Raw genomic sequence first — 8,044 nt, 5'->3', positions numbered from 1 at the left:
ATGTGCTCCTTGTCGTGTGCAGTAACCATCGCAAACCCTCCGGACTCGTGTAACGCCGTTAGTTCGCCGTGTGTTTCGTGCGATCTATCAGTGTCGACAGTTAGTGCCTTACTACAGCGCCCGTCCGAGCTGCCTTTGTTCTGCCGAGCTGCCTGCCCGCGCTCTCGTGAAAAGTCTGGTACTGGAGATTCGAATCGTAGTGTATGGAAGGCTGTTGAAGGTTGTGCTTTTGTGGAGCTGGAGTTCATCGGAAGTTCTACAGTGCTTGCGCCAGAAAGACGTCAGTGCCTCGGTACCTTTGAGACGAAGGAGCGTTGGCCAAGTCTTTTTGAAAGGTAAGCAAGTTTGGCCCTTGCGCGCATTCTTGAACTTATGATTTACGTAATGAACGTTGTGTAACTAGCTAGAGCAAAGCGCTTTCTGATCGTAGGTTGGCCGTCTTGCTGTGCACATTTAGCAAGCAATTTCACGAAGGCTTCCTCTGATGTTACAGCGTACTTGCATTCTGCTGTAAAATATATGCTACCCGCCTTGATTGCTATGCCTGAATGGGCACACAATTATGAAAACACTGAAAGTTGCTGTTCGTTCGGTAGTTTTCTGGCAAGAAGTTATTCGTTATATATGCATTCCCGCAAGTACAGTACATGTGTAATGTATCCGTCGATGTATCATGGGCTTCGCGCGTTGGCACAGGATTCCTATGTTTGACGCTTAAGCGGATAGAAGCTTGTATGAAGATTTTTGTATGTATACAGTTTGGTTTGGAGGACCACGTCGCGAGAACCTGTGTATTGTTTATGTTCTTGAGTGTCTTCGCGTATTTGTCTTCTATGTTGCAAACCCGACATAGGCCGATATTACAGTAACGAAGTTTATTTTTAAGACAGACGTTTCAGACACCGGCCTTTAAGAAAGACATAGACCAACCAATTCTTACGAACGGGATGCCAGCTCTTGCAATCGTAGGTTATACGGTAGTGCGTAATAAATTAAGGACTGCGATTTTGTAGCGATACTTACCCCTCGATTCTATACCACTCTTGTGGTATAGAATCGAGGGGGTAGAATTCTTTTACAAAAGAAGAGGTTGAAGGGAGGCGCTACACATGGATGCGCAGCGATTGTTTGTAGCATCACTGCTGGCAGGCCTGGCCTGCCTTTTCGCTTTGTTCTGGGTCTTCCACGTTATCTACTCGAAAAAGGCCCACAAGATTTTGACATTTATTGAGCACTGCTTTCTGGATTTTTGCTACACAAAGCCGCAGGTGAAAGCATTGGATTTAGTCAATTTTTACCGCAAACCGCAAACGGCCGGCTGTTCCAGTACGTAGCACGGGCCGGGGTGGCGGTCAGACCACTAACGAATAACGAAAAGAAATAGCATCGCTACAAAATCGCGATCTAGCTTTCAGAACGCTTTTCATGTGCTCAATATTGTTGTTTATTCCAATGCGCCACGTTTTACTGCATATATGAGTTTTGTTTTTGATTGTCCTGGTAGCCTGTTGTTGCTGATTTCGTTCCTTCCTGAAACTTCACTTGTTACAAAATATCAGTGTAACTTCCTTAGATATAACAAAAAGACATTTGTGCAACCAGGCGCAAATTCATGCAGCTGGCTGTGTGAGGCTCTCTTTGCAATTCCACATGACACTGGTAAATCACAAATTCCCAGGTTCACAGCACAATAAATTAAACATTTCTTACTTTTGAAGGCTATGCGGATTCTGGAGGCATCCCTGCATCGAGCAGGAACCTGCTGCACTGCTGGAAGCTGGACAGCACGACAATAAAGCACGTGATCTGTGCGCTTTCTCAAAGGTGCGTACAAAACTGGTGCTGCCTTTCGAGTTGTAGGATACATTTGTGTTATATGCAATCATTTTACTGTATTGCCATTTTCAGGATTTCTAGTGGCTGATCACGAATTTTATGTTTTGGTGGAGTGCCCTCAGTTTAATGAATTTACCTAAAGTAGCCTCCTCTGAGTTAAATATAATTGGGTGCTTGAGTAATTATGCCTTATATACTCCATATAGACTATATTATTCTAGCCAAAATGCCTTTTTAAGAACCATGAATTGACGTTTCGTGCCTTGAATAATGTGCTCTAGAGTGTCTAGAAAAATGCGTTGTACCACCTAAAGACATGGTTTACGGAAAAGTGCCTTAAGCAATGCTTTCGCACAAAAGTTGTATCATCAAGAGTTTCCGAGAAGCCTGTGTGGTCGCTATGAAACATGACAAAGACAGACATAGACCAACCAAATACAACATTAAAAGCAATACATTTTGGCTTCCATATGAAAGCCTTGTTCACAATAAGGCTAAAAAAAGTGGAAGTGCATATTTAATTAAGTAAGTTTTAGCATAAGATGGGCGTGGGCTCCTTGGTTTCAGATAAACGTGTGTCCTGTTGATTGCATCTCCAGGGAATCCGGGTACAGGCATGGCTTCCAATTTCTTTCCTGGCCGATTATGCTAGACACTATCCAGTCACTATTGTGTTTAGTCATTGCTGCATGCTCTGCCAAAGCATTTGATGCCACTCTTTTCTCATCCACATCGTTCTGATGTTGGCGTAGCCATTGCTTAAAGTTGCCCATTGCTCCAATGTAGATAGTATTCATATACACATGTTATGTTTCAAAGGTCAGAATTCATGTCAGTAAAATTTTTGATACGGTTTGTTACTGAGATGGCTACCTCGTTGGTTTAACATGGCTTGTCACTGGGATTGCTCTCTTGTTTGTTTAGCTTCTTGTCGGGTTCTTATGGATTTGATTTTGTGCACAATGAGATGTTACACACACACCTTGCATATACATGAAAAAAAAGGTTTACAACAGAGATAACATATATGCATGGGCATATATATGTGTCAATAAAATACTCGAGCCTCATTTCTCCCTACAGAAAAAGAAGTTATTTCTCCTCGAGGACATGACTGCTTGCAATAATGAACCTCCAAGAAAAGGTTTTCTCTAATCCGTATTTTTGATATCTAAATGCTTATGTGGCATGTACAAACTGCTTGCATCAATTTCTCATTGGGATGAGTGGTCTAAATTTTAAATTTGAGTAATAATTGCAATAAATAACTCATTTCACCTGTCTTCTAATGACTCTAAAATTCTATGCTTCTACCTTGCCAAACCTTTTATGAAATTAGTTTGATGAGGCCCAATATACAGGGCTTTCTAAATTGAAGGTATCAGTACCTATTAAAGACTGTGCTAACTAAGAAAATGCTTCTTGTGTATGTGGTTTATTCATTTCTCAGACAGAAGCTTTACACCCAAGTGCAGTCAGTAAATCGAAAACAATTGCGTCTTGTTCAATAGTTCTCGAGCACTTGTGCGTCAGTATAGTTGGATACAAATTTAGAAGAAAGGGGAGGCCCCGCCCAGATGAATGAAGCGCGACGTCCGATTGCCTCTGCGACTAAAATAATCCCGCTCAAAAAATCGTGCTTAGGAAACGCGCAATTCCCAATGTAAATAAAGACTTTGATGACTGGTTTAGTGGAGCTCTCATGTGCTACAGCACATGCCAGATCGCAACAGAAAAATAACCCCGTGCCTTCCACAACGCTGCCTGTCGTCTGCTCTTTAGCTTCATTGCAAGTGGCAAAAGTAGAAAGAGCAACTCTGCATCGCATTTGTGCTTGTTTACATGTACACGGCACATTTTCTACTCCTGTTCCGAGCTTCAAATGAATCAGTTGTTACTGAACAAGTACTTATATAAAACAATGTATTTATCGCAACCATTACAAACCCAAGATGCTCAGTGTCAGCGAAAGCTCCGTGTTAAAGCTGAGGAGGGAGGTCAAAGCTTCGCATATTTTGGCTGGCAAACTATCGACGCCCTCACGAAAACGCCCACAAAATGTGGAGAAAAGAAGAAGCAGCACGAAGTAGGACACGTGTGCGCTGAGGTCGTGTGCACGATTTATTTCACCACAACGAGATACCGACGATCGAGAAGATCACTAACGAGTTCTCGAAGCGTATATTGTGTTATGTTTGTGGCCTGGGATTTGCCTGACGGAAGGCCAGTGCTATGGTTTGTCGACCGTCGAGGCAGCATTCATCCCCGCATGGTGCCTGCCTGCTTCGGACACGACTACGTGCACGGCTCGAGTTTCCTTGCGGCTGCGCGGCGTCCACGACTGAAGCGGCCACCGGATCACGGACTGCTATTCGGCCCCTCCCTGTCCCGGCAGCAATGCAACCCCCCCCCCTCCTTTCTCCGGCGGCGCCCACACCACAAACGACTCCCGCTGTGTTTGGGACAGTTTCCAAAGGAGCGCTGTGTTTCGACCCGGTGACTTGCAGTTGGTTCCCTTTGTCCTATGCGGGCCATAAAACTTGCACGGCGCACCATTCTGACCAACTGCCAAATCGTCCTGACGCCGCAGCGCGGTTCAAGGAAGCGCCGGCCACCGAGAGCGGCGTTAGGACCCCGGAGGCTGCCCAGACCCTCTCTCTCACGACCTTGTTTCGTCCTTGGGGACTGTCTGGGGGATCTTCGGACTGAGGGGTGTTATTTAAGCAGCTTGCAGCTGCTCTGTTGGTCTCTGTCCTGATAACGACGGCAACATGTAAACATTGTATAAAGAATTATTCGCAGAGAAAACTCTCCTCGTCTCTGATTCTGCGTGAAGCGAGGTCCAGACCTCCTGCCAGCCACACATACCTCGGCAAACGCAACAATGGATCTCCCATCACTGAAGCGGTGTACTGTGTGTCAAGCACAGCAGCCAAGCATTCTCCTGTGACCTCTCAAATAAATAAGCAGTTCATTTGATGACATATTCCTTCTAATGGAAGCCCAATTCTGAAAAAGCAACGTCCTGCACAGATCATGCTCAATATAAGCGTTGGCATGGAAACGTGCTGAAATGCCGGAAAATCTGAATGCAAATGCAGTTATTAACTCTGAATAACTATGTGGGGCCCGAAATGCTTATTCGGGCAGCCACTGTCCAGCTTCACACGAAAAAGCAATGATCAACCTGAATGAAATTGACTGCCACGCTTAGCAGCCTGCATGCCAAAGCACATTGTGCTTTGCGTGCAGTTGTGCTGCCCCTACAGTTTTTTCCAGCCTGTTGAGATGAATAATGCCAATGTCAGAAGGCCCAAAATACTCTAGTGGGCAGCCACCTATGAGCATGACGGGCCCTGTGATGAAATAACAGTCATCAGGGCACGCTTCAAAGGCACCTTTAGCAGTCTGCACGTCAAAGCCCAGTCAAGCCGTCACCACTGTTGGTGAAACGGCAGCAACCAATGCGACAGTGCCAGCCACTGTTGGCAGCTTGCATGCAAACACACATTCATGTGGTGGTATTGTTTATTTTGGTTACCTGGCCTAGGCAAGTAATGCGAATAAGAACAATTATCAAACATCATTAGCTTAGTTAGGCCCAATATACTCAGTCGGGTAGCTATTAATTGCAGTAGTCGAGGGCACGCTTGAAAGGCACCATTAGCAGTCTGCATGTCAAATCACAGTCATACCGCAGTCATTGTTGTATTTATTTATCTGACCGGGCAAGTAACACCAATGTAAGCACAATAATTCACCCTGAATAGCTCTGCTAGCATTGTGCTAAAAAATGCTGAGTGAAGTTGAATTTGTTTTATTGAGGCAATTATTTAATTTACAAGCCATCGGCATGTCGATCAACGGCCAGGTTCAGACAATGTCATTTGTGAAGTAATAAATGGTGAAAGTTGCAAAAGCTCTCAGTGCACTGCTTTGCTGGGCTCCATTCACTGAAGAGTGTCTTTGCAACGGCGAAAGCGTCAGACAGAAATCACACCCCGCTGCACATTGTTATTCGTGCTGAAAATTTTCGCCATCATATGTGATAGGCAGCGAAACCGTTTGTTTACTAAGACTGAATGCATGAAAAATGCAACAGCATAGCAAGGTGTTTCACAATATGCAGCCTTTCATGTGCACTTCTGGCTAGCTGCCACATGCACTGATGCATAAACGTGAGCAGAGGTAAGAGGCAAAGTTGTTGTGCAACCCACGTGACGCTTTTAAGAAAATGTATCTCTAAACCTTTCTGTTTTGATAGGCGATCAAAATATGTTTTGAGGAAGTTGGTTAATGAAGTTAATGAATAATAGTTAATGAATGAATAATAGTGAATTATAGTGAATAATGAATGAATAATAGTTAATGAAGTTAATGAATAATATGAAGTTGGTTAATCACATTGCAGCAACAATACAAGAAACAAGGACAGAAAACGCAGCGAGTAGGCAGATTGAGAAGACGAGGTAGACCAGTGAGAAAGGTTTTAATGAGATGGAAGAGGCCAGTCCTGCAGTGTACAGGAGTTAGTGCTTTGAATGAGATTGGCTAATGAAAATGTGTAAGGACTTTGCTGAACGAAAACTATCAAAAACAAATGCTAATATAAAATAAAAGGACAAATATGAGTAAGTGCAAACACGCATGGAAGCAGGAACGCTGGCAACACAACTTATGCGTGACTGTGCCACAGCACGCATTGTACAGCTTGCGTGCGCGGTGAGCACTGGTGGAAAGAAATCAATCGACGGTGCTATACACAACGCTCGAACACCGCCATTAGACGCTCGGCTATCTCACTATTGACAACGATCACTCACGCTAAGTTGACGGCGACAAATCTTTGCATTGGAGGCCTCTTTGTCAAATATTTTCTGTTGAGACGCTCGTAGGTTTGTTTCACGCGCGCACACTTTTCTAATTTCTCCTCAGAATGGTTTTGCTCCATCACTTTACCCCGTCCGACGAAAAATGCAGCGACACGGTACACGAACTCACCCGCCGCTGACAGCAGGCACCAGACTTTGGCAAACTTTTCTTGTCTTAACTTCACTCAGGAGCGAAATAAAAAAGACATGAAACAAACAGGCAGGATATGTGTTTGCAGCAATCACCGAGGCATCCTATTTTCAGACAAAGCGTAGCGCAGCACCAGCGATGCTCGCTGCAATGTTTCTTCGCCGGATCACGGCTTAGAATAAACGCACGCGGCACAGATGCCGCATTGTAAGCTCGCAGTAATATTTCCGGCATGATAGACAATGACAAACAGATTGGGAATTCACTGTGACGAGGCATTGACACGCACAGCTGACGCGACTTGGCCCAGTTCGAAGCCCGGGCGGCCATCTTCGACGGCGGGCCACCGGCCGTCCGGCGCATGACGTCAGTCCAGAGTGCGCACCCATTAGTGGATGCTCGTGTGCATCCGCCTCGGAGGAGTAAAGGCCCCTGCTTTTCTAAAGTTGTATCCGACTATATTCGAGCACAGCTTGACCCTTGGCCTAATACTAAATCAGGCTTGAAGCTTTCAGTGTGTGCTAACCGCTAGAACAGCACCAGATTTCATTCTGTGCCAAGGGGTGGAACGCATTTGCTTAGAGCTAGGCAGATGAATGTCTTTCTTTTGCATTGAAGTTCCCAATACTTTCTAGTCTGAGGTGAAAGTACACAGCTCAGCACAACGCATGTATGGTATACGTAAGGGTACTTTGTTCTTTAAACCGCATCAACAAGAAGCAGCTACTTCCTTTTTTGCAAACCTTACCTTATTTCCTAACCTTTCCTTGATCAAAAATGTACAAAATTAATCTGTGCTTGTTCTGTTGTTTCACAGGTAGACATCGGCGACGGTGTATATGTTGAAAAGGGCCTGCTGAAGAGGCTGCGCCTGGATGCTAACAACTCGGGCTTTCAGTTTGCGGGGGGCCTCCTTAAGGCTCGTTTTACAAAAGAAGAGGTTGAAGGGAGGCGCTACACATGGATGCGCAGCAATTGTTTGTAGCATCACTGCTGGCAGGCCTGGCCTGCCTTTTCGCTTTGTTCTGGGTCTTCCACGTTATCTACTCGAAAAAGGCCCACAAGATTTTGACATTTATTGAGCACTGCTTTCTGGATTTTTGCTACACAAAGCCGCAGGTGAAAGCATTGGATTTAGTCAATTTTTTCAAGAACTATTGCTAGGCAAAAAAAATTTCAGATGCAT

At 44.8% G+C, this 8,044-nt stretch overlaps 1 long non-coding RNA gene across 1 annotated transcript; it reads left to right on the top strand.

Moving 5' to 3' along the window:
* Positions 1 to 285: 285 nt before the first annotated feature.
* On the top strand, positions 286 to 7,766 carry LOC139048603 (uncharacterized). Its single transcript, XR_011507798.1, has 3 exons — positions 286 to 335; positions 1,719 to 1,824; positions 7,676 to 7,766. It is a non-coding gene; the product is annotated as an uncharacterized lncRNA (long non-coding RNA).
* The last annotated feature ends 278 nt before the right edge of the window (positions 7,767 to 8,044 follow it).

The sequence above is a fragment of the Dermacentor albipictus genome, chromosome 8 (assembly GCF_038994185.2).
Source record: "Dermacentor albipictus isolate Rhodes 1998 colony chromosome 8, USDA_Dalb.pri_finalv2, whole genome shotgun sequence".
Lineage (NCBI taxonomy): Eukaryota > Metazoa > Arthropoda > Arachnida > Ixodida > Ixodidae > Dermacentor > Dermacentor albipictus.
The sequence above is the reverse complement of the archived record's forward strand: the minus strand, read 5'-3'. Positions and strand labels throughout refer to the sequence as shown.